This window comes from Pseudophryne corroboree, chromosome 1, assembly GCF_028390025.1.
Source record: "Pseudophryne corroboree isolate aPseCor3 chromosome 1, aPseCor3.hap2, whole genome shotgun sequence".
NCBI lineage: Eukaryota > Metazoa > Chordata > Amphibia > Anura > Myobatrachidae > Pseudophryne > Pseudophryne corroboree.
This window is the reverse complement of record NC_086444.1, coordinates 975,890,942-975,917,140: the sequence shown is the minus strand read 5'-3', so window position 1 is coordinate 975,917,140 and position 26,199 is coordinate 975,890,942. Positions and strand designations below refer to the sequence as shown.

Genomic DNA, 26,199 nt, shown 5'->3' with positions numbered 1-26,199 from the left:
TCGCTACAGGGGAATCCTTAGCAGCTGGCAACGCTGTTAACCCTTGCCGTGCCGGAGGATTTTCTTCATTTCCCTTCTTGCTAAAATCCTCCTGGGCAGCCACCATTTTCTCCTTTATACGTGCCTGATACAGGGTAAGATCTTCTATTTGGTCCCTGTACCGTTGTCTTTCCCATACCTGACACTTGTTCCTTTTCTTCCTTGCCTCTGTGATGTGGTTATTAACTTTCTTGGATTTATATATTAACTCTTGTAATGACATTCCTGCCAGGATCTCTTCTGTACTTGAATCTTCCTCTGATTCTGAGTTTAACCCCTCCGATGCCGAACTCTCCTCCATACTGCACTCCTCCTTTTCTTTAATCCCTAACCCCCCAGCATCCGCAGATCCCCCCCTAGGAGCTAGCTTGCCCCCAAAGGTACTATCTGCCTGCTCAGGAGGCTCGGGGGAGGCTTCATACCAGGATACTTTTTCCATTTCTTTTTCTTTTATTTTTTCAACCAGCGGCACCAGCCGCTCTCCTCCGTCCTGCAGCTTCCCCCTTCTCCCCTCACAGGGACTCCCGGCCATTACAGCATTCCCCCCAGGGGCTACACCACCCCCAGGGGTACCTGCTGCTGTTGACACTGTAAGGGGGGCTACCATGGACAGAGACCCTTCTTGGGGTTTCTCTGCTCCGTGCAGCGCCGATTGCCGCTCCCCTTCCTTAAACGGACCCGCAGGCACAATTTCCCCTTCAGCGAGAGGACCTTTTGCAGCTCCTGCTCCAGGGCTCTCTGCGCTTTTTGTTCTGAGGTACCCCCCCTTTGCACGGAGGGGGTATATTCCTCACCTCTAGCCCCTGCAGGTCCAGGGCACTCAGATCTTGACTCCGGAAGCTTTTTCTTCTGTTCTTTTGCAGAAGCAGCCGCCATTGCAATCCTGCCAGATGTTCCTTCATTCCCTTTCTTTTTTACTTTCACTGGGGAAGCCAGTAAAATCCTCCGTGACCTCCTCATGATTAAAGGGTACCTCCTGGCACCCCCTAATAGTTAAAGACACAGACCCCAGCTGGGCCCTTCCAGGCAGGGGAGTCCCTTAGCACAGCTGCCCGCTCCCAAGCTCCCACAGCTGGGAGAGGGGGCGGGATCCCTCAGGTAACCAGATGGAGCCCAGGAGCTCCTGCCGACACGTCCAGACACGTCCAGAACTGAGTAGTATACTGGTCACCACAATGCAGCACAAGACAATGAGCAGTGATACTGAGCACTGATGAGGATACTAGAACTGACACTGGGCAGCGAGAACAGCACTGGACTACTGTACTGTACTACTATATACTGGTCACCACAATGCAGCACTTATACTGAGCACAGATATTGAGCACTGCTCAGGATACTAGAACTGACACTGGGCAGCGAGAACAGCACTGGACTACTGTACTGTACTAATATATACTGGTCACCACAATGCAGCACTGATACTGAGCACCGATATTGAGCACTGTTCAGGATACTAGAACTGACACGGAGCAGCAAGATACAGCAATGGACTACTGTACTGTACTACTATATACTGGTCACCACAATGCAGCACTGATACTGAGCACAGATGTTGAGCACTGTTCAGGATACTAGAACTGACACAGAGCAGCAAGATACAGCAATGGACTATTGTACTGTAGTATACTGGTCACCACAATGCAGCACTGATACTGAGCACAGATATTGAGCTGATATTTAGCTGATATTGGGCTATTCAGGCAGAGAACATAGCCACGTCCTCTCCGCTGAATCTACAATGCACAAGTGAAAATGGCGGCGACGCGCGGCTCTTTATATGGAATCCGAATCTTGCGAGAATCTGACAGCGGGATGATGACATTTTCCCCCGTTCGGGATTTGCAAGTAAGCCAGGAAGAACCGAGGCTGCCTCGGACTCGTGTAAACCACGTGAAGTTTGGGGGGGTTCGGATCTCGACGAACCGAACCCGCTCATCTCTAATATAGACGTGATCATTGCCTTACAAGATTGTATTCTGATAAACGAATCAAATTTATATACTGGAATTATGCGGCAGGATCACTGGATTTATACGCCAGTACCACTGGAATTATACAGCAGTACCACTGGCCATATACGGCAGGATCACTGGATTCATATGGCAGTACCGCTGGACATATACGGCAGTATCAATGGACATATACGGCAGTATCACTGGACATATACGGCAGTATCACTGGACTGGACTTATACGGCAGTACCACTGTAATTATACAGCAGGATCACTGGACTTATATGGCAGTATCACTGTAATTATACGGCAGGATCCCTGTAATTATACGGCAGGATCACTGGATTTATACGGCAGTACTGCTGGACATATACGGCAGTATCAATGGACATATACGGCAGTATCACTGGACATATATGGCAGTATCACTGGACTGGCCTTATACGCCAGTACCCCTGATATTATACGGCAGGATCACTGGACTTATACGGCAGGATCACTGGATTTATACGGCAGGATCACTGGATTTATACGCCAGTACCACTGGATTTATACGGCAGTACCGCTGGACATATATGGCATACAGCTACCTCATTGCACCTCTTTGGCGGTTTGCTATTGGCAACCACCATTATCAATTCCTGGCTCTGCCATTTGGACTGGCTACGGCTCCACGAATCTTCACCAAGGTTATGGTCATGATGATGGGTCATCTCCGTTGCCAGGGAGTCAGAATCCTGCCGTATCTGGACGACCTGCTGATTCTGGCAAATTCCCCCGATGTCCTCCTCAGTCATCTACAATTGACGGTAACCTTCCTCCAAGCCCATGTGTGGCTCATCAATTGGAAGAAGTCCTCTCTGGGCCCAGCTCAGAGCATGGTGCACCTGGGGGCACTCCTGGACGGCAGGATAAGATGCTTCCTTTGTTGTCCCAGAGTGTCGATACACTCAGCGATGCAAGTACTTGGACTGATGGTGACAGCATTCGACATGGTGGAGTACACTCAATTCCATTCCCACCCTCTACAGAGGTTAATTCTTGCCAAATGGGATGGCCTACCTCAGCAGATCAGATCTCACATGATCACTTTGACTCCGGAGGTTCGTCTGTCGCTGACCTGGTGCCTCCAGGACTAGCAATTAAGCAGGGGCCGTCCCTTCTGGATCCCCAACTGGGTCCTGCTGACAATGGATGCCAGTCTGAGAGGATGGGTTGTGGTGTTGGAGCAACACTTTTTTCAGGGTCGCTGGACCAAGGAGGAGTCACTCCTCCAAATAAACATTCTAGAGCTGAGGGCGGTGTTCAATGTGCTATCTCTCGCCCTGCCTCTGGTACAGAACAGGACTGTTCAAATACGATCAGATAACGCCACCACGGTGGCTTACATAAATCATCAAGGCGGCACTCGAAGCTGCATGGAAATGATGGAAGTGTCAAAAATCCTTTGTTGGGCGGAATGCCATCTGCCAGCAATATCGGCAGTGTTCATTCTGGGTGTCCTAAACTGGGAAGCGGACTACCTCAGTTGCCAGGACGTACACGCCGGATAGTGGAATCTTCATCCGGAAGTCTTTCAACTTCTAATGGACAAATGGGGCCTACCAGATGTAGACCTGATGACATCTTGACACAATCACAAGGTTCCGGTCTTCGGATCTCGGACCAGGAATCATCAGGCAGCATTCGTGGATGCACTGGCTATTCCATGGAACTTTCGACTGCCCTATGAGTTCCCTCCGGTGTAACTTCTGCCCAGGGTTCTACGTAAGTTCAAACAAGAAGGAGGTTCGCTACTGATAGTTGCTCCAGCATGTCCCAGAAGGCATTGGTTCTCAGATCTGCAGGGTCTGTTGACAGGGTGTCCCCTTCTACTTCCTCAGCTGCCATACCTCCTCATAGAGGGTCCTTGTGTCTACCTAGACCTGGCCAGACTCTCTTTGACGGCGTGGCTCTTGAAGTATCACTACTGAGGGCCAAAGGTTTTTCTGAGGTGGTTATCCAAACTATGTTGCCCGTAAACCGGCCTCTGCCCGGATTTATTATCGCGTTTAGAATTCTTACTTCACCTGGTGTGCTGAGAAGAATTATGATGTCTCTAGGTTCAGAATTTTCAGAATTCTGGCTTTTCTGCAATGAGGCCTTGACTTAGGTCTTCGTCTGGCCTCCCTCAAGGTTCACATATCTGCCTTGTCGGTGTGGTTTCAGAGAAAAACTGCGTATATTCCTGACATTCATACTTTCACTCAGGGCGTCCTTTGGATTCAGCCTCCCTATGTCTCTCCTGTGGCTCCTTGGAATCTGACTGTTGTACTGAATCTCCATTTGAACCTCTTAAGTCGGTGGACCTTAAATGGCTCACGGCCAAGGTCCTGTTCTTGCTGGATATTGCCTCTGCAAGAAAGGTGTCGGACTTAGGCGCCTTGTCCTGTCGTCCGCCTTTTCTGATATTTCACCATGACCGGGCTGTTCTACGAACTCGACCGGGTTATTTACCTAAGGTAGTGTTATCTTTTCACCTTATCCAAGAGATTGTGGTTCCGGCCTTTATCTCTTCTTACTTGTCTTCCAAAGAGCGGTCTTTGGATGTGGTTAGGGCTCTCCGTATCTATGTGGAAAGGACTGCCGCTATCAGGAGGTCAGATTCCCTTTTTGTCCTTTTTGGTTTTCACAAACGTGGCTGGCCTGCGAATAAGCAAACCTTGGCCAGATGAATTAGAAAGGTGATTGCGCAAGCTTATGCGCAGGCTGGACTCCCAGCTCCTGTTGCTATTACTGTCCATTCTACTTGGTCTGTTGGACCTTCTTGGGTGGCCCGCCGTGGCGCGTCCACTGAACAATTGTGCAATGCGGGTACATGGTCCTCTGTGAACACGTTTCTTAGGTTTTATGCCTTTGATACTTTCGCCTCCCAGGATGCTTCCTTTGGATGCCAAATTCTCATATCTGCTAAGAAGCGTCCCCTCCCTTGAAGAACTGCTTTAGGACATCCCCGATGTTTCACTGTGGAACACAATGTACCCTGCTGCAGAAAAGGAGTGTTATAGTAGACTTACCATGGTTAACACTCTTTCTGCGTGGTACACTGGGTTCCACAGGACGCCCACCCTGACACACCTAGCTTCTATGATTTTGTATGGCATTAGCCACTGGTTCCTTCTCCTGTCATGAGAATGTGGTTCTATGTGACTAACATCTGCCTTCTCTCTTGCCTGCTCCTGCATTGGACTGGTTAGCGAAACTGAGCTCTCAGTGTCTGGAGGCGGGGTTATAGAAGAGGTCCCAATGCATCCTGGGACAGCCTAAAGCTTTAGCCTGTTGGTGCCGCCACTCTACACCCCGATGTTTCCCCGTGGATCCCAATGTGCCTCGCAGAAACAGTGTTAACCATTGTAATTCTACCATAACACTCCTTTTACACTATCTGATTACCTTTCTTATAGTCTTAAAAAACGGTGGCCAAACAATAGCCAGAAACATTACTCTACATTGTATTGACAACCATCAGTGGACAATGGTGTATGATTGTCAAAGACTCATAACTATATAAAATAGGTGAGTGTAAAGCCTATAGAGTCATTGTGTTTTAACTAGTGCTGGGCAACGATTAAAATTTTTAATCGCAATTAATCGCAGGATTCATGCGATTAATAGCGATTAATCGTATTGTTAGCCGACTAAAGTCAATAATGAATTCAAAAGTGGTGTATTGCACACTTTTAGTACTTCTATATGAACAACAGTGCAATAACATTAAACAACACTGCAATAACATTTGGTTTGCAGTTTTCCCTTAACACAGTAGCATTTAAAAAAACTTTAAAAATTAAAAATAAAATATGTTTTCTGAGAATCTAAATCTGTTTTCTTTCCCAGATTTTTGTTCCCACCAGATTGGACAGATATATTTTAAGTGTGTAACCTATTTACTCTGCACTGAGAAGTTCGATCGACTTCTTGGAAAAACAGCCACTAACCCCTATTGCACACTGTAACTGAAGCCGCTGCGGCTGCTGTAATAAATACTCTGTCCCCAGTTAGCGTACACACGCCGGAATAACCGTGCAGCTTACACTCAGTGCATACACACAGACCGACACGCTGAGAGCACGAGGCAGCTCTAGGTGTGGCAATTATACTATACAAACGCTCAACAGAAACTGAATGCGACACCAGTATTTGATTGTATGTTGTGGTCCAAAGCAGCAACAAGTAATAATATATTTGTAAAAGGGGGTTACAATAAGTTAAAATATAATGGTACAACACAATACAATTCAATCACAGAGAGAGAGTCACACCCAATGATACGTACGCTTTGTCGCTTGCGCCACCCGGATCCGGTCCTCTAGTCGATCTGGCAAGATGACCTATGAGTCTTTTAAAAAGCAGAGAGAGAGTGCGACCGGCCCAGGTGCAAGGTTTATATACCCTTGCCCAAAATACAATACAATGGGGTTGTATGCTCTCCACTGATTGGTTGGAGGGATGGTCGTTTACAGTACTGGAGAGGTCATTGGTCGGTTTGAAGAGATGGGCGATGCCTTGATCCAGGGGTGTGTAGCTCTGGATTCCAGCCGCATACCAAGTACATAATAAACACAAATATACCTTTAATCTGCCTTTGCGAATAACTATTCGCAACAACATGCGATCTTCTCCAAACCAACACCGGATTATTACTCATAATTATCCGAACACGTAGATACCATGCATGATGCTTTGATCAGTTACTGTCCCCTCGTATACTGTAAAGGTGTATAATTCCCTTGTTGTGCCTTGCAAATAAGTAAAAGTTGCATGAGGGGAAAGGGCAGACTATGTGCAATGTGTGCACCAAGTTTGGGAAACATACAATGTGTGACAGATATTTTCATGTTCATTAGATTACCCTGTCATGCTATCTTCAAGCAACATGATCCTACACATGAAATGACCAACCATTCTCAAGATACACACAAAAATAAATATATATATATATATATATATATACATACATATATATATATACATATACAAGTGTTACTGCAGGCTGCAGTTAATAATTTGTAACCACAAGCTTGTGTGTATCTATTTGGGATATTTGTCTCCCATTGTTCTGGTTTCCATTAAACAATGACAGTTTGGTTTGTGTGTATCTTTCTTCACAGACCAGGGGGTCTGTTCAAACATTGGAATACCAAGACATTGTGTTGGAAAGATGTGCATGTTTGGTTAGATTAGTGTGTGTGTGAACAGTGAGTCGACACAGGCTGGGAACTGTGGCATGTCTCTGCATTAATAGTAAGAATCTTTCTGTAATTGCTCATACTGCGCCCGTACGCGCACTCCCGTGGGAGGCGATTGTACGCAGTTTGCGAGTATGCTGCACGCACGCCAGACTAAGTACATATATGGATGCCATCTGTGTGGTGTTTGCATGTGGTGTGTGTATTGCAATATTTTCCGACTTCGACAGTCCACCCTTTGGCAGTCAACAATAACTGCCACTAATATTAATAACAGAGAAGAAAAATATTTACATGCTATACATTACAATGGGCGAGTATGTACCTTGGAAGAGGGAGAAAAGGTCATAGGTGAGAAATGGATGGCCTAGTGTGATAGGAAAAACGTGTATGTATGAGTAACTGCCTGAGGGGGATGTATCATCGTGCATCACTAGCTTCTAGGCTTTGCGAAGTATTCATTATATTCCTTCTCATCCCATATTAAGGGTCTGTACATGGTCCAACAAACTCCACGAGCTATATGATAAATGGGGAGCACATTTATCTGATGATACATCGTGGGGATCCATATGTGTGAGCAATTATGTGTCCCTATTATCTAATGACTATGTGTGTTTCACTAACCTAGCCCTACAGAGATGAACAGAAGACATGTAATGGTACATACAACAATAAAATGACATTTTTGGTGATTGATGAGTTGGGTTCCGGTTTGTGGATTTCCTTTTTCTGATGCTAGCCTTGGTGAAAGTGATACGCTGATCCTGGGGTCCTACCAACCCATACTCTCCATCAGAACTCACTCCAGATCCTTGCTCCACCTCTCTGGGTCCCTCACAAAAACAAGTTGTCCTTATTAAAACCAAAGTCTCTAACAGAACCCGAAACGCAGTCTCTTGTAACCGATCCATTTCGTTAGGGGAAAGGATGAAAATAAGAAGGAGAAAAGAAAGGAAAAATGCAGGGGGAGGTGAAAAAAGAAAATGGTACGACAACCGTTCTAACTCTCGTTACTCTCCGTGCTCAGATGCCTTTCAACAGTCCTGCCTCTCAATTTTCCCGGAACAAGCACTCTAGTGATACGAGGTTCTCTTCCACCTGCTCTTTGTCACGAGTCTTCTCCGGGTCAGCGACCTTCTTGCAATGGGACGAGTGGACCCAAGTCTCTCTCTCGGCAACCTTCAATGCTGTTGTGCTGGTTAACAAAACTTGGTATGGTCCTTCCCACCTGTCTATAAGGCAACCTGAGCGTAAGAAATTTTGAATCATCACATAATCCCCAGGTTCAATGTCATGACAATTACTGTTTGGTAGGTCAGGAATCACCAGCTTTAGATTTCTTTGTTGATTTCTGAGCTGCTGGCTCATCCTAACCAAATATTGCACAGTCACTTCGTTATTACATTTCAAATCATCCTGGGGGTCAATCATTACGTGAGGTTGTCGCCCAAAAAGAACTTCAAAGGGTGATAGGTTAAGTGGTGACCTGGGAGTGGTTCTGATGCTGTACAACACTAGTGGCAATGCCTCTGGCCACAACAATCCAGTTTCAACCATCACTTTGCTAAGCTTGTTCTTAATAGTGCTATTCATTCTCTCCACCTTTGCACTCGCCTGTGGCCGGTACGGAGTATGTAGCTTGCTATTAATACCCATCAGTTTGCACATGACCTGAAAGACTTCACCTGTAAAATGGGTACCCCTATCACTTTCAATTATTCTAGGGATACCATATCTACACACAAATTCCTGCACAATTTTCTTTGCAGTGAACGTAGCAGTATTTGTGGCAGCAGGGAACGCTTCTACCCAGTTGGAAAACACATCAATACAGACTAATACATATTTTAAATTCCTACAGGGTGGTAACTGTATGAAGTCAATTTGTATTACCTGAAAAGGGCCATCTGTCGGAGGGATATGGGATGGTTCTGTTGGTATTGACTTTCCAATATTCTTCCTCAAGCAAGTAAGACATGTCATTGCTCTCTTACCCGCATGAGAAGAGAATCCTGGCGCACACCAGTAGGCTCTCACCAGCTTACACATACCCTCTTTACCTAGATGAGTCAGACCGTGTGCCGCCTCAGCTAAGCTTGGAAGATATGCTCTGGGAGCCACTGGCTTACCGTGCCCATCTGTCCAGAGGCCCGAAGACTCTCTTCCATATCCCTTCGCGTTCCAGATGGACTTCTCCTGCAGGGAACACAAATCTTGCATTTCAATGAGTTGTTGTGTGCTTATTGTGTTAAATGTCATCAGTGGTGTGATGTTGGTTAGTGTGGCTGAACTTGCTGCTGCCTTGGCAGCTTCATCTGCCCAGCTGTTACCAAGTGACACTGGGTCTTGACTGTAAGTGTGGGCTTTGCACTTGATAACAGCCACTCTGTCGGGGTCTTGTATTGCTGATAGCAATCTTTTGATGTGGGTCGCATGCGCCACGGGTGTGCCAGCTGCTGTCATGAAATTTCTGAGGCGCCATAGGGCCCCGAAATCATGTACCACTCCAAAGGCATACCTAGAATCTGTGTATATATTAGCTGACTTACCCTTGGCCAATTCACACGCTCTGGTTAGGGCGACCAGCTCAGCAACGTGTGCTGAGCGCGGTGGGCCCAGGGGCTCAGCTTCTATGATACTTCTGTCATCTACAACTGCGTACCTAGTGCACAGGTCTCCCGTGTCCGTCTGTCTGTGGCAACTACCGTCAGTGTAGAAGGTAAAATCTACGTGTTCCAGTGGGTTGTCACTAATGTCAGGTCTCGCAGTGAAAGTCTGGTTCAGATATTCCATACAATCATGCGTATCAGTGTCTGCACTAAATCCTCCTTCACCATCATTCTCATCCTCCACCCTTTGTGCCTGTCCAGGCACACTTGGCAGATAAGTTGCAGGATTTAGTGTGCTGCATCTCTTAATGGTGATGTTTACAGGGGCCATTAGTGCTAATTCCCACTTTGTAAATCGTGCCGATGAGACATGTCTGGTTTGGGCGGAGTTCAATAAGGCTGATATTGCATGAGGTGTATGGATGGTCAGGTTGTGTCCTAACACTACGTCTTCGCTCTTACTCACTAGCAAAGCTATCGCTGCAACACTTCGCAAGCATGTGGGGAGAGGCCGTGCTACAGTGTCCAATTGTGCACTGTAGTATGCTACTGGTCTGCTGGCATCACCATGTTTCTGTGTTAAAACACCTGCCGCACACCCAGCACTCTCTGTACCGTACAATTCAAAGGGTTTCCCATAATCTGGCATACCTAATGCAGGTGCCTGTGATAGGCACTGTTTGAGTCTCTGAAATGCCAGTTTGGACTCATCTGTGTGCGAAATCCGATCTGGTTTGTTTGAAGAGACCATCTCTTGCAAAGGTAAAGCCAGTATGGAGAACCCTGGGATCCAGTTTAGGCAGTACCCACACATTCCTAGGAAAGTGCGGATCTGTTGCTGGGTTTGTGGCAGAGTCATGTTGCGAATCGCTTCTATCCTATCAGCAGTGAGGTGTCGTTGTCCTTGTGTCAAGCAATGCCCCAAATACCTCACCCTTTTTCTGCACAACTGTAATTTATCCTTTGAAACCTTGTGTCCTGTCTGGGAGAGGTGAAGCAGCAGCTGCTTCGTATCTGCCAAGGACGTTTCAAATGAGTCAGAGCACAACAATAAGTCATCAACATACTGTATTAGCACTGAGCCATTTTCAGGTTGAAAGGATTGCAAACAGTCATGCAGTGCTTGGGAGAAGATACTTGGGCTGTCAATGAAGCCTTGGGGAAGAAGAGTCCAGGTGTACTGTACTCCCCTGTAAGAGAAGGCGAAAAGGTACTGACTGTCAGGGTGGAGAGGGACAGAAAAGAAGGCAGAACAGAGATCAATGACAGTGAAGTATGAAGAGGTTGCGGGGATCTGCATCAAGATGACAGCTGGATTGGGCACTACGGGGAATTGACTCTCAACTATTTTGTTCACCCCTCTTAAATCTTGCACTAGCCGGTAACCCCTCCCCCCACTCTTTTTCACAGGGAAGATGGGACTATTGGCTGTGCTGGACGTCCTGACTAGGATGCCCTGTTGTAGCAACCGCTCTATGACGGGGTACACTCCTAATTCTACCTCTGGCTTCAGAGGATACTGAGGGATTTTTGGAGCTATCCTACCATCTTTTACTTGTACTACTACTGGGGCTACATTCGCCATCAATCCAGTGTCTTGTCCATCTTTGGTCCAAAGGGAACCCGGTATTTGTGAGATAATTTCCTCTACCTTTGATGGACACTTGTCTATAACAGCAGAGTGCGACATTAGCCTTTGAGGGGTGTCTAATATATCTTGCACTTCTTGAACGTGATTCTCGGGTATATCCAAGAAGACACCCTCAGGAGTACAATATATGACACACCGCATTTTACACAATAAATCTCTGCCAAGCATATTAGTCGGAGCCGATGCAGCCAGCAGAAAAGAGTGTTTGGTCTGCAGGGGCCCTATCGTAATCTCTGCTGGTTTACTCAAAGGGTAGTGTTGCACCGTTCCTGTTACTCCCATAGCCGAAATGGTTTTGCCCGTGGTCAGTAAATTGGTTGGAGCTTTGAGTACAGATCTGGCCGCCCCTGTATCTACAAGAAATGGTTGTAGTGTTCCTGCTACTTTGACCAAGACCTCAGGTTCATTCCCAGGGCCAGCGATCAGCTTCACAGGCTGCAGACTACAGGTGTGGCCTAACCTCTATTGAGGCCGTCGACCCACCCTTTGGGCGTTGGCTGCTATGATATGTGAGGGGGATACCGGTAAGTCTTCGGGGGCTCGCCAGTCCTCCCGTGGTGAATACCTCCTTGTTTCCCCTCTGTGCGGCTCGTACTCTCTCCTGTATGATCCCTGATCTCCTCTATGTGTATAATTACTTTGCTCGTGTTCTTGTCTAGGAGGTCTGAATTTTTGTGTGCTGTTACAATTGCTGGCATAATGCCCTTCCCTTTTACACAGATAACAAACTCTTGGCTTTTTCCATGTGTTAGGGGCCTGGGGTTTTGGTCGAGTTGGTGCTCCTTCCAATGCTTGGATGCTCATCACCATCAACCGCTCCCCTTGTGCCTCCCTGGTTTTCCGGATATTACGGTCGTGCTCCAGTGCTGATTCCCTAAGTGCAGTCACCGTAATACCCCTCCAGTTTGGCATAGAAGTTTGCACCCTGGTTTTCAGTGCCTCCTTCAATCCCTCCATTAGTACAGAGACAGCTACTTCCCTGTGTTTGACATTGTCTCTAATATCCTCAACCCCAGTGAATTTAGCCATTTCCATCAAAGCTCTGTGGAAATATTCGGATGCCAGTTCATTCTCTTTCTGTCTTATGGAAAAAATCTTATTCCATCTAACTACGGCTGGGAAATACAAACCTAGTTGTATATTGATTTGCCTGACATTCTCCTGATTGTAAGCATCAGTGAGTGGCACTTCTGCATCTAGGTTGCAGTCTGTAATAAATTTTGGGATGTCAATGTTAGAGGGGAGACTCGCTCGCAACACCGTCCGCCAATCTTTGTTTGTTGGTTCTTGGGAAAGTCCTAAATCTTTTATATATTTCTGGCATCCAACTAAATCCTTTCTGGGGTCAGGGAATTCTGCCATAATTGACCTCAGCTCCATACGGGACCAGGGACAGTACATTGCAATGTTCCTGATTGGGGTCACCCCCTGAGTCAGTTCTCCCGTTAGGGACTGCAATCACCCTAACTGGATGCAACTCAACCACATCTTTCTTGTTTGTCTCTACAATACGGGGAGTCACTGTTTCTGCATAATGGACGGTACCGTACTTACCAGTCGCCACGATCTCATCTGCCCCCTCACTGGCTGATATGGCCACTGCCCTTGGTGGTTGGGCAATGCCCACCCTTGTGTCATGTATGGTGGCAGCCAGAGCAAGGGCTGAGATCATGCTAGGCTCATCCTCTACGTTGCTGTAATCTTGGGGAGAAGGTAAAACAGGGTACAAGGTACAAGCGTTAGTTTTAATACATTCGCTGCGCATTTCCCTGACCTCTACCTTTGTATCATTGGTGGTGACACTCTTCTCTCCATCAACATATGGTGGTGGTGGTGCTGTCGCATTCACGCTTCTGCCTGGTTTGGAACTTGCTGTGCGAGCAAGCTCCCTTTGCACATCCCCCTCTTGTTGCCACAAGTTTAAACAATCTGTATGCCTTACCCTTTGCTTTCTGGATTTGAGCAGACATATTCTAATCCTTACATTGTGTAGTACCTCTGGATCAAAACTACCTATCCCAGGAAATGATGCTTTATCCCCCACAGTCATTCGTGTCCATTCATCACAAAAGTTCTCAGTGTGGGGACCATACTTCCCCCACATTACCAACCGAGCAGACCCCCTGGGTCTCAATTCTGCTGTCTGAACCCTGACTGAGGAACGTCCCTGTGTTGTGCACTTAGCTCCCATTGTGGACCCTTTTAACACAGGAAAACTTCCTAAAATGCTCCAAACACAGTAGTCTAACGGTGGAAGTCCTCAAAGTTCTTCCACTAACTTCTTCTGCTCCGAGTACCACGGATCCGCCCTGTTTAGCAGACACGCGTAGCCAGTGCAGGCCCTACTTCGGCCTATATCCCCTGGGCCTTTAGGAGTAACTTACCGTACCCAGTGAATATCTGCCTAAAAGACAATTTTTACACAAATCACGCTTGCATGTGCTTTACACAACGCGTATGATGATGAGGTTTACGCACAAATATGCAAAACTTTGTATCACGTTGCGCCATGTATCGCTCACGCAACCGTGCGGTCCAATCTTACAGCTTATAGACACTTGCTATCTATAAGTTGTAGGATCACTGGAGTCTTCACACTGTGCTCCAAAACAGCCGGAGTGTAATACCAAGAAAAAAAACCTTTAAAACAACAACTTCACAAAGCTTTATCACACTCCGTTGCACATGTTCACCTAGACCGTGCTCACCAAGTTCACAGAGTTTCACCGAGTTCACCAAGTCCACTAAGCAGGGTTCAATACATTCACACCTTTTTCAGCCCACACTAGCACTGTATAGTTTTCTGATCAGAAAAATATCCTTCCCTGTTAACTGATAGCTTTCCCCAGAGGTAACACACTTTATCAATGTTATTCTAATCTGTGTTTGAAACCGGATAGTTATGTGCTATTTGTAGATAAACATCTACTACTCCGCTTTAAATAGAACTATTGTGTGGTTTGTCCTTGGCGTTAGCGATCTTACGCAACTTGCGTAATTACGCAACCACACGTGCCTTTTCACGCTTGTGCGTGCTTACGTACTTTGTCTGGGCCACGTGTACAAAAGTGCGCCCGCACTAAAACAAATCACACAGTATAAATGTGAGCGATATAAACTATTGTCGCTCACGAACACACCCCACAATTGCTCTGTTTTAACCTAAAATACTAGGCCAGAGCTAGGTTTTGTGTTCTTACAACTATATAATTAACACAGTTACTTCAAAATGTATATAGCAACACAGATGTATCCGGTTTCACACAAACCTATAAATGACCGTTATAACCTATGGCAACAATATGTGGGATGGATGCAAAGTATGGGTACGCTGTGTGCGCCTTTACGCAAAGTTACATGTGCAAAAGAAAAAACAACAAACTTTTAAATGGCTTTTTTTTCCTTTGTCCTTGCGGTTCACGCCAGCATCCCTAACCAATGCAGTACAGGCGCGGTTCAGCAGCACAAGATAGCTCAACACAATATAATAATGCTAATCCACCCTCTGCTGCTGGCAAGCGCCTGTACTGTTGTGCAAAAGCCGGGTATGAGACGAGCCGGACGATGTCCCCAATTGAGAAGTTCGATCGACTTCTTGGAAAAACAGCCACTAACCCCTATTGCACACTGTAACTGAAGCCGCTGCGGCTGCTGTAATAAATACTCTGTCCCCAGTTAGCGTACACACGCCGGAATAACCGTGCAGCTTACACTCAGTGCATACACACAGACCGACACGCTGAGAGCACGAGGCAGCTCTAGGTGTGGCAATTATACTATACAAACGCTCAACAGAAACTGAATGCGACACCAGTATTTGATTGTATGTTGTGGTCCAAAGCAGCAACAAGTAATAATATATTTGTAAAAGGGGGTTACAATAAGTTAAAATATAATGGTACAACACAATACAATTCAATCACAGAGAGAGAGTCACACCCAATGATACGTACGCTTTGTCGCTTGCGCCACCCGGATCCGGTCCTCTAGTCGATCTGGCAAGATGACCTATGAGTCTTTTAAAAAGCAGAGAGAGAGTGCGACCGGCCCAGGTGCAAGGTTTATATACCCTTGCCCAAAATACAATACAATGGGGTTGTATGCTCTCCACTGATTGGTTGGAGGGATGGTCGTTTACAGTACTGGAGAGGTCATTGGTCGGTTTGAAGAGATGGGCGATGCCTTGATCCAGGGTTGTGTAGCTCTGGATTCCAGCCGCATACCAAGTACATAATAAACACAAATATACCTTTAATCTGCCTTTGCGAATAACTATTCGCAACGACATGCGATCTTCTCCAAACCAACACCGGATTATTACTCATAATTATCCGAACACGTAGATACCATGCATGATGCTCTGATCAGTTACTGTCCCCTCGTATACTGTAAAGGTGTATAATTCCCTTGTTGTGCCTTGCAAATAAGTAAAAGTTGCATGAGGGGAAAGGGCAGACTATGTGCAATGTGTGCACCAAGTTTGGGAAACATACAATGTGTGACAGATATTTTCATGTTCATTAGATTACCCTGTCATGCTATCTTCAAGCAACATGATCCTACACATGAAATGACCAACCATTCTCAAGATACACACAAAAATAAATATATACATATATATATATATACACATACATATATATATATATATATATATATACATATACAAGTGTTACTGCAGGCTGCAGTTAATAATTTGTAACCACAAGCTTGTGTGTATCTATTTGGGATATTTGTCTCCCATTGTTCTGGTTTCCATTAAACAATGACAGTTTGGTTTGTGTGTATCTTTCTTCACAGACCAGGGGGTCTGTTCAAACATTGGAATACCAAGACATTGTGTTGGAAAGATGTGCATGTTTGGTTAGATTAGTGTGTGTGTGAACAGTGAGTCGACACAGGCTGGGAACTGTGGCATGTCTCTGCATTAATAGTAAGAATCTTTCTGTAATTGCTCATACTGCGCCCGTACGCGCACTCCCGTGGGAGGCGATTGTACGCAGTTTGCGAGTATGCTGCACGCACGCCAGACTAAGTACATATATGGATGCCATCTGTGTGGTGTTTGCATGTGGTGTGTGTATTGCAATATTTTCCGACTTCGACAGCACCAAGCCAGTTGCTAAGACACACAAGGTTATTTACATTTTCAGATGATAAAGAAACTCTCTTCTTCTGTACAATATGACCAGCAAGAGAAAAAAACCTTTCACAGGGTACTGATGTTGCAGGTGTGGCCAAGTACTTCTGTGCAATGGAGGCCAGCCTGCTGTGTGAGCCTGCATGTTTGGACCACCACTCTAATGGACTGGACTCTGTTCTGATGGTGGGCTCCGCTCTGAATCGACGCACACTGGGGGTAATTCCAAGTTGATCGCAGCAGGAAATTTTTTAGCAGTTGGGCAAAACCATGTGCACTGCAGGGGAGGCAGATTTAACATGTGCAGAGAGAGTTAGATTTGGGTGTGGTGTGTTCAATATGCAATCTAATTTGCAGTGTAAAAATAAAGCAGCCAGTATTTACCCTGCACAGAAATAAAATAACCCACCCAAATCTAACTCTTTCTGCACATGTTATATCTGCCTCCCCTGCAGTGCACATGGTTTTGCCCAACTGCTAAAAAATTCCTGCTGCGATCAACTTGGAAATACCCCCACTGTTCTCAACTGAATCTTCCTCCTGTTCAGAATCAGACTCTGATGAAGCAGCCAATAGGGCTAACTTTTTATTTGGTGGCTCTGATGTTGTTGCTTCCACAGGTTTCTCTGCAACAAACTTCTGTTCCTTTAGTAAATTGGTGACTAAGGCCCACACCTCACCCCTCTCAGCTCTGGGTAGACACTTGAGGTCCTTGAATCTAGGGTCCAATGCGGTAGCAATCTTCAGATATGCAATGTTGGCATTTTCTTTGCATGTCTCCAGGTCTATTCTGAATGTAGACTAAAATTTGACCACATAGGCAGGGTCATCATCGGAACTCTCCATGACCCGAGAGAGATGGCAAAAAGCAGGCAGAACCACAGAGCATGAAACATACTTTTCTCCTCCCAGAAGTTCAGTCACATACCTGCAACAGCAAAAAAAAATCAAACCCATTTCTTTGGGTACGGGAGAATGCTGGTGGTCAGAAGACCGACAGCGGCATCCTGGAATCCAGATACCCAAAAGTCCCTGGTAAGTATACTAACCCTCCCTACCCTTAACCCTCCCTGCATAGTGCCTAACCCTAAAAGTCTGCTGGTGCTGCCTAACCCTAACTCTCCCTCCATGCAGCCAAACCCTAACCCTCCCTGATCCCTACTAACCCTAACCCTCCCTGCTCCCTACTAACCCTAACCCTCCCTGCTCCCTACTAACCCTAACCCTCCCTGCTCCCTACCCACCACCAGTAAGTGCCTAAACCTACCTAACTACATCCCATTCATGCTATATTTTTTACAGACAGGACAGTGGAAAAATGAAATATATGAAGTATGTAAAATATACCTGCAGGGCTCCAGTAGCATTTCCAACCTCTGCAGTTTGTCCATTTCAGCTGTAGTTGGCATGGCAATCTTGGTGTTGTGTGTGGTGAGGACATCCCTCAGTGGCTGTTCATTTCTACAGACACTTTTTATCATGTCCAGAGTCGAATTCCATCTGGTTGGAATATCTTGTATAAGCGACTCCTCCTTTTGTCTATGTTGAATTTATTGTTTTTGTAATTCTGCAGCACTTGCTGGACTGTGTTTAAAGTGGCCTACAACTTTTCTGCATTTGGCCAGGACATTGTCAAACGCACTGTTCTGCAGAGATACTGTGACAGAACGCTGGAGACTGTGCACAGTTCAGGGGGCATGTTCAAAAGTCAGGTGTCTTGCAGCAGCAATCATATTTCTTGCACTATCTGTGCTAAGTGTGCCGACTTTATCTGAAATGTTCCACTCCTGTGCAACATGAATAAAATGTTCAGAGCACGTTTCAGCAAAATGTCTCTCTTCTGTTTTCATTACAGTGAGAGCATGTGAATGTAGCTCCCACTGTTCATCAATATAATGCACTGTAACTCCGAGGTAATTCTGGTAACCCAGCGATGTCCAGTAATCTCCATTGAGAGCAACATGTGGTGCACATTGTAACACCATCGCTTTTGTAGTCCTCTCATTTTCATACAAGTCATGTATTCTTCTTGTGATGGTGCGTCTTGAGGGAGGCTCATACGTGCTGTCATTCGTTGCGATCCTAAGAACGTTCCTCTGACCGACATCTTCGACAATACTAATTGGCCTGCAGTTTGTAGCTATCCACTTCGCTGTTATTTGTTAGCTTTTCTTGCTTTTGTTTATCTATACTTCTCCCATACGCTGTATCCAATGTAGTCTGCCGAAGCTTGCCTCCACTGTTTGTTTGAGTAGGTGAGTTGCTGGCATCAACGGTGTGTATTGCATTTAAGTGATACTTCAGACTCGAAGTACTCCGGTGATAAGAAAATTCAGCTTTGCAGTGTTTACAAATAACTTTGTATCAACAGTGCCATCTGGTAGAGATTTAAAATGATAATGTCCATGTAAGATTTCGGTTCCTTTCTCCATTTTCTGTGAAAACATTTTTAAATAAATAAATAAACTCACCTATCTAAAATATAGACTATACCAGCAGAGGGCGCTGTTATCTCTTTTAACAGCTTCTCCTGTGATATGGCTTAGTTATAATAATATAAAATCTGGACAGCAGGGGGAGCTATTACTGTGATAAAGAGACCACTCCCCCTGTCTTCATATGGGAGGGAGAGGGGGACGTGGTTCAGGTTGGCACCTGAATCGGAATTAAAAATGGCCACTGAACAATCTTGGGGGGGTTGTTCACTCTACCACCATCTACCCAGTAATCTGCGCGTCTCACAGAGCCGCTTCTGACCCCCGCCAGCGTGCGCGCTGTGGGACCCGTCACATCCAGTCCCACAGCGGCGTTGATAGAACCAGTGAATAGCCGCCGGCGAGGAGAAGTGCTTCCTGCGCTGTCTCTGATACTTGCACTCCGGCCAGCGCGCACGCTGCGGGACCATTCTCATCCAGTCCCACAGCGGCGCCCGCCGGAGAAGAGAAGGGCTGCCCTGCGCTGCATCCCACGCGACCGATGTTTCTTCTCAGCCGCGCGTAACTAAGTTACCCAGCTCTGGCCAGCGCGTGCTATGGGATCCCACTCACCCAGTCCCACCGCAGCGCAGCTCCCGCTTGTGTTCTAACTTAGAACACAAGCGGGAGCTGTGCTGCGGTGGGACTGGGTGAGTGGGATCCCGTAGCGCGCGCTGGCCGGAGCTGGGTAACATCTAAGCTAATCGCTTAGAACTTCTAAGTTAATCGCTACCTATCTAACTAAAAACTAAATGCTAAAGAGCAGCTATATGGGAATCCTATGCCTTTGCTAGGGCCCTGTATAAAAACCAGTACTCACAGAGATATTGTGAAGATGTCTCAGTCTCAAGAGGTTATGGGGTATATGCAATTGCGGTCGAATTCCCGAAATTGTCGAATTTCGGGTCATTTTCGCCCCAAAAAAAAAAAATCGTCAATGCAATTCAGTGCTTTCCGTCAAAAAAACGGACTTTCAAAATTCTACTTTTTGAAATTCGACTTTTTGCAAATTTGACTTTTCTGCAATGATACAAGTGCTGCAATTCGACAAAAGCATATTCAATTCAAGTTTGGAAATTCGACAGCAGTGCTTTTAGACAGTAAATTCGTCATTTTCAATCCGCCACACTTTGGAGGGTGAAAACAATAAAAAAAAATTTAAACATGTTTTTTTTGGTGTTTTTTTTTGGGGAATAGCATATCTATTTATATTAGAAGGGATTAGGTACTTTTTTTTTTTTTTGGAGGCACAAGTATTATTTATATATTTTTTAAAATATATATATTTTTTTTTTTAGTGCTGGAACGGTAAAATTTAAAAAAAAAATGGCGTGGGGTCCCCCCTCCAAAGCATAACCAGCCTCGGGCTCTTCGAGCTGGTCCTGGTTCTAAAAATGCGGGGAAAAATTGGGCAGGGATCCCCCGTATTTTTAAAACCAGCACCGGGCTCTGCGCCTGGTGCTGGTGCAAAAAATACGGGGGACAAAACGAGCAGGGGTCCCCCGTATTTTTCACACCAGCATCGGGCTCCACTAGCTGGACAGATAATGCCACAGCCGGGGGTCACTTTTATACAGTGCCCTGCGGCCGTGGCATTAAATATCCAACTAGTCACCCCTGGCCGGGGTACCCTGGGGGAGTGGGGACCCCTTCAATCAAGGGGCCCCCCCCCCCCCCAGCCGCCCACGGGCCAGGGGTGAAGCCCGAGGCTGTCCCCCCCATCCAAGGGCTGCGGATGGGAGGCTGATAGCCTTGAGTAAAATGACAAGAATATTGTTTTTTCCAGTAGTACTACAAGTCCCAGCAAGCCTCCCCCGCAAGCTGGTACTTGGAGAACCACAAGTACCAGCATGCGGGAGAAAAACGGGCCCGCTGGTACCTGTAGTACTACTGGGAAAAAAATACCCAAATAAAAACAGGACACAGACACCGTGACAGTAAAACTTTATTACACACTGCCGACACACACTTACCTATGTTCACACGCCGACATCGGTCCTCTTCTCCATGTAGAATCCACGGATACCTGAAAAGAAAAGTTCAATATATTCACCTCAGCCAGGGTCCAGAGATAAATCCACGTACTTGGCAAAAAAAGAAAACGGACACACGGACCACCGGACTGAAAGGGGTCCCATGCTGACACATGAGACCCCTTACCCCGAATGCCGGGACACCACGTGACTCCTGTCACTGAAGTCCCTTCAGCCAATCAGGAAGCGCTACTTCCGTGGCGCTCACCTGATTGGCTGTGCGCTGTCTGTGCTGTGACAGCGCATCGCACAGCTCGGTCCATTAGTTTCAATGGTGGGAACTTTGCCGTCAGCGGTGGGGTTACCCGCGGTCAGCCGCTGACCGGCGGGTGACCTCACCGCTAGCCGCTAAGTTCCCACCATTGAATATAATGGACGGAGCTGTGCGATGCGCTGTCACAGCAAAGACAGCGCACAGCCAATCAGGTGAGCGCCACGGAAGTAGCGCTTCCTGATTGGCTGAAGGGACTTCAGTGACAGGAGTCACGTGGTGTCCCGGCATTCGGTGTAAGGGGTCTCATGTGTCAGCATGGGACCCCTTTCAGTCCGGTGGTACGAGTGTTCGTTTTTTTTTTTTAACAAGTACATGGATGTATCTCTGGACGTGGATGTAGTACCTCTGGACGCTGGAAGATGAGTATAATTTTTTTCACAGGTACCCTTGGATCGTCGGAGACCGTGGCAGTCGGCGTGTCAACATAGGTAAGTATGTGTGTGTCGGCAGTGTGTAATAAAGTTTTACTGTCACTGTGTCTGTGTACTGTTTTTATTTGGGTATTTTTTTCCCAGTAGAACTACAGGTACCAGCGGGTCCGGTTTTCTCCCGCATGCTGGTACTTGTGGTTCTCCAAGTACCAGCTTGCGGGGGAGGCTTGCTGGGACTTGTAGTACTGCTGGAAAAAACAATATTCTGTCATTTTACTCAAGGCTATCAGCCTCCCATCCGCAGCCATTGGATGGGGGGACAGCCTCGGGCTTCACCCCTGGCCCTTGGGCGGCTGGGGGGGGGGACCCCTTGATTGAAGGGGTCCCCACTCCCCCAGGGTACCCCGGCCAGGGGTGACTAGTTGGATATTTAATGCCACGGCCGCAGGGCACTGTATAAAAGTGACCCCCGGCTGTGGCATTATCTGTCCAGCTAGTGGAGCCCGATGCTGGTGTAAAAAATACGGGGGACCCCTACTCTTTTTGTCCCCCGTCTTTTTTGCACCAGCACCAGGCGCAGAGCCCGGTGCTGGTTTTAAAAATACGGGGGATCCCTGCCCAATTTTTCCCCGCATTTTTAGAACCAGGACCAGCTCGAAGAGCCCGAGGCTGGTTATGCTTTGAAGGAGGGACCCCACGCCATTTTTTTTACGGGTTTTTCCCGTTTTTTAAATCGCGGCAAAATCCGGCAAATCGGCCGTTTTTCGCCCGCGGGACTGTCGAATCCGTTTTTCATTGAATATGGTGAATTCCGGCAGCCACCTGCCGGAATTCACCTGTCGAATTGTGTCGAATTAAAAAACGGCGATAATTTGCTGCGATTCGCCGTGAATTGCATATACCCCTATGGCGGCTGGCGACTTCCTCTTCTCCGGCGGCATCCAGCGGCTTCTCCATCAAGGGGGTCAGATGAATTACAGCTTCCGGCGGCTTCTTCCGCTACTGCTTCCGGCGCAGCAGCGTTAACGGCGTTAACAATATTATCGCCGTTATTGCCTTATGGCGTTAACGCGTTAATAACGCGTTATCTTGCCCAGCACTAGTTTTAACTATTGATGCCCGGTATGCTCTCTTTTAATTCTTGTTATCCACTTGGAGTAATCATTTGCAGAAAAGATACCACTGATGTAAATGAGGCACAAAGCATAATGGGATACCAGATAAATAGCAATGGCGGAAGGCAGCAGAAACTGGACTGAAGCTCTAGTACCAGACACAAGCAGCCTGGAGGTGACAACAGGAATCCAGGCACAAGGAATTGTAGATAAACTACAAGATTACCAGTAACTAGGAAATTAACATAAACTGAAGTACCCAAAACAATCAAAGTAAGTAGGTAAATCAGATGAAAGATCTGGCGTCTTTCAGGTGCACAGAGATGGTTTAAATACTCTTATGAATGAATCAGAAGTCAGGCCTGGGTATATGACACTATAGTGCTGGGGAGGGGGAATCTGCCTTAGGGCTATTTAATGGGGACAAAATTATAAACTGGTCTATTATTAACATCTGCATTTTTATTTACGTAAACCCACTCTGCCCCTTTTTTTGTCTTCCTCAGCATCATCATTATGTGGAATATGAACATTGCTTTATATAGTATACTGTATGTAATTCTCTTTATTGGCCATCACCCTAAATAATATGACATTCCTATATGACAATTAATATTAGAAAAAGAGAAACAAAAGAGAAGTAAAATAAGAAAACAAGAGAAGACGAGAAAAGAAAAACACTGAATTGGCAAAAAAATAGTAAGTATATAACATTTTCCTATATGAATTATTTACAACCTCAGGAAACAGTACCCAGATTTAAACAACAAGTCTGTCCACCTTTGAGATTCAACATGATCCAGGGATGTAATAAACAGACTAGAAACCTTCAAAAAAAGCTTGAATTTGTTTGGATTAGTTCTCCACCTAAAAGCATGGGCAGCAAAAATTTAAAAGATAAAGTCCAAATTACTTAACAACATGGATTAAACATACAGTAATTTGACAAATTAAGTAATATACTTTTACTTTTTGACTACTATTCTTCTTTATCTTATAAATTAAACCAATAATCTAATTCAAGTACTTCTGTATATGATAATAACACTAAATATAATGAAATATATCAGAAGATGGTAAAAAAACATTTTGGAAACTTACATCTAAGTGAGGAACATGCTTAACCCCTTCACTGCGGAGAACAAGTGGGACTCGTCTTTTTGATTTACAAAAACACTTCAAAGGGAAACCTCAACTTGTCCTTCACAGCTAGGGTAAAAAAGCCCCATAACATTGTTAACCTACCCCTCATTGGTCCTAATAACTGGAGGGGACTCCCTGCAAAATAAATGATAATAGTGGGGGGAGGGATTTTATAACCCTCTAACCCCCCATCCCTTCATTCGACAGATGGGTTTCCCCTCTTTCAAAGGTGTGCCCAAATACAGTAAAACTAAGGTCTGGTGATCACACTGATTACAAGACAACTCCCTACGCTACAGAAAAATAATGTAGCCCAGACAACAGAGGAAGATCTCACCCAACCGTTGTTACAACCTGTCGGGCGGGCCTTATCAGACGCAGGTCCCGGTCATTGCCAGGCAGCCAGGATGCTGTGTCTCTTCCGTACCTGGCCTGACAGTTCCATGCCTGGCACCTAGCAAGGCTGATGGACGACCACAATGCCCGCTGGGAGCCATAGGCTGCAAGGTAAATGGTTCGCCGGGTGCAGACAGCGTTCCTGGTTGCTAGACAATTTAGATCAAGCAGCTTCCAGCTCTCAGCCTCGATGAGTTAGACATGCAGTAGTGCAGCTGTGCGTCATTAGTGATTACTGCTACCACATCACTGCCCGATTGCTGATTGGTAAAGATACCCTTTATATACCTTGCCGGCCACTCCCTCTTTGCTGGTTATAGTTTAGCCTTGCCATGTAAACCACTGGTCCCTGTTATCTATTTTGATCATTGTCCTAAGGATACTCTGCCCGAATCCCTGCCTGTCAGTGTCCTGTATCCTGCTCTGCCTGCCATTACCCAGGCTTGGATTGATGCGCTCCATCTGCCAACCCTACTCCCTGGCTGGGAGTTTGCATACCATCTGCACTGTTAAACAACAGCCTAGATGGAGGTTAATCCAGCTTGTGCTTAATACCTCAGGCAGCCGTGTACCTCATTCTCATCAGCTACTCAGTGCAACTCGGGTTCCTCAGTCTATTGGGTGAGCTCCTACTGCTGAAGGTATCAAGTTCAGGGGGGCCCCTAAGAACCAGTGTGCTCGACAAACACTAAGGGTACAGCAGAGGGTTTCTATTGGTGAAAACCCTCTTGAGGGCTCTAGGAGTCTCTCCTCAATAGTACTGGAGTTCCCTATAGCATCAAGCAAGTCCAAATTCCCTCTGGGAATATGTAGTTCAAGTGTCTCCATGCTCATCAAGTCCAAAAACCACCATTCTAAGCAAGTCCAAGAGTCTCGACGCCAAGCGAGTCCAAGGTACTAACAACCGGGATACAAATAGTTAATGGGCACCTATATTAGAAAGATGGAGGTCACCTCTTTCAAGTGCTGGGGTTTTTAGTACTTATTGCCTGGTGATCATCAGAAAATGTTACCCCATGCTACTGAAAATTTATGTTTTTCTTATATGGAGGGAGGGTACAACATGCCATATCTCCTCCCATAATGACAGCTGCAACTGAGTGGACACCCATGTTTGAAAGAGGGAAGTCTCTTCTTTCAAAGTATGTGGCCCACTAGTAGTTATTGTCTGGTTATAATCTGTGATCACAAGACAATATTACCGTGCGCTACAGAAAACAGATGTTTTCCATTTATGGGTAGGTGTACCCTCTTTTAACTTATGTGACCCCCTTAACATCTATTGTATGGTTATCAACTGTGATTGCCAGACAACATTACCTAGCACTACAGATTTTTTTTCCCACAGATAGGACAAGGGCATATTGTGCCTTATCTCCCCCATCCTGGCCTGCACACACTGTGGGAGGGTGGAGGGCCAGGGGACTTCTCTTGAAAGATGGTAGTCTCCCTTATCAAACTATGTGCTCCTTTATCACCAGACAATAATAGAGGAATAACCAACTTTAGTTGGAATAGGGCGCTATTGGGGTGCGTTTCTAAATATGAGCTGCTGCCTAAAATAGGTTAGTCACACCTACTGTACAATAAAGAATGATAAGCAGGAAAAGATTGAGGCAGCGCTTATCACAAAATAGATGGATTGTCTATTAAAACACACATTTAATATATTAGATAAAAATAATTCATAAGTTATACAGTGATTAAAAATTAATTCATAAATTTACACTGCAGATGAAAATATGGCTTCTAGTCACCAAAAATATTG

General features: G+C 45.9%; 1 long non-coding RNA gene across 1 annotated transcript in view; it reads left to right on the top strand.

The window, feature by feature from the left end:
* Window positions 1-23,577, top strand: part of LOC134980192 (uncharacterized) — a 55,275-nt gene extending 31,698 nt beyond the window's left edge. Inside the window, exon 3 of the long non-coding RNA XR_010190355.1 lies at window positions 23,399-23,577. This is a non-coding gene — a long non-coding RNA (uncharacterized LOC134980192). The remainder of the gene's footprint in view (window positions 1-23,398) is intronic.
* The last annotated feature ends 2,622 nt before the right edge of the window (window positions 23,578-26,199 follow it).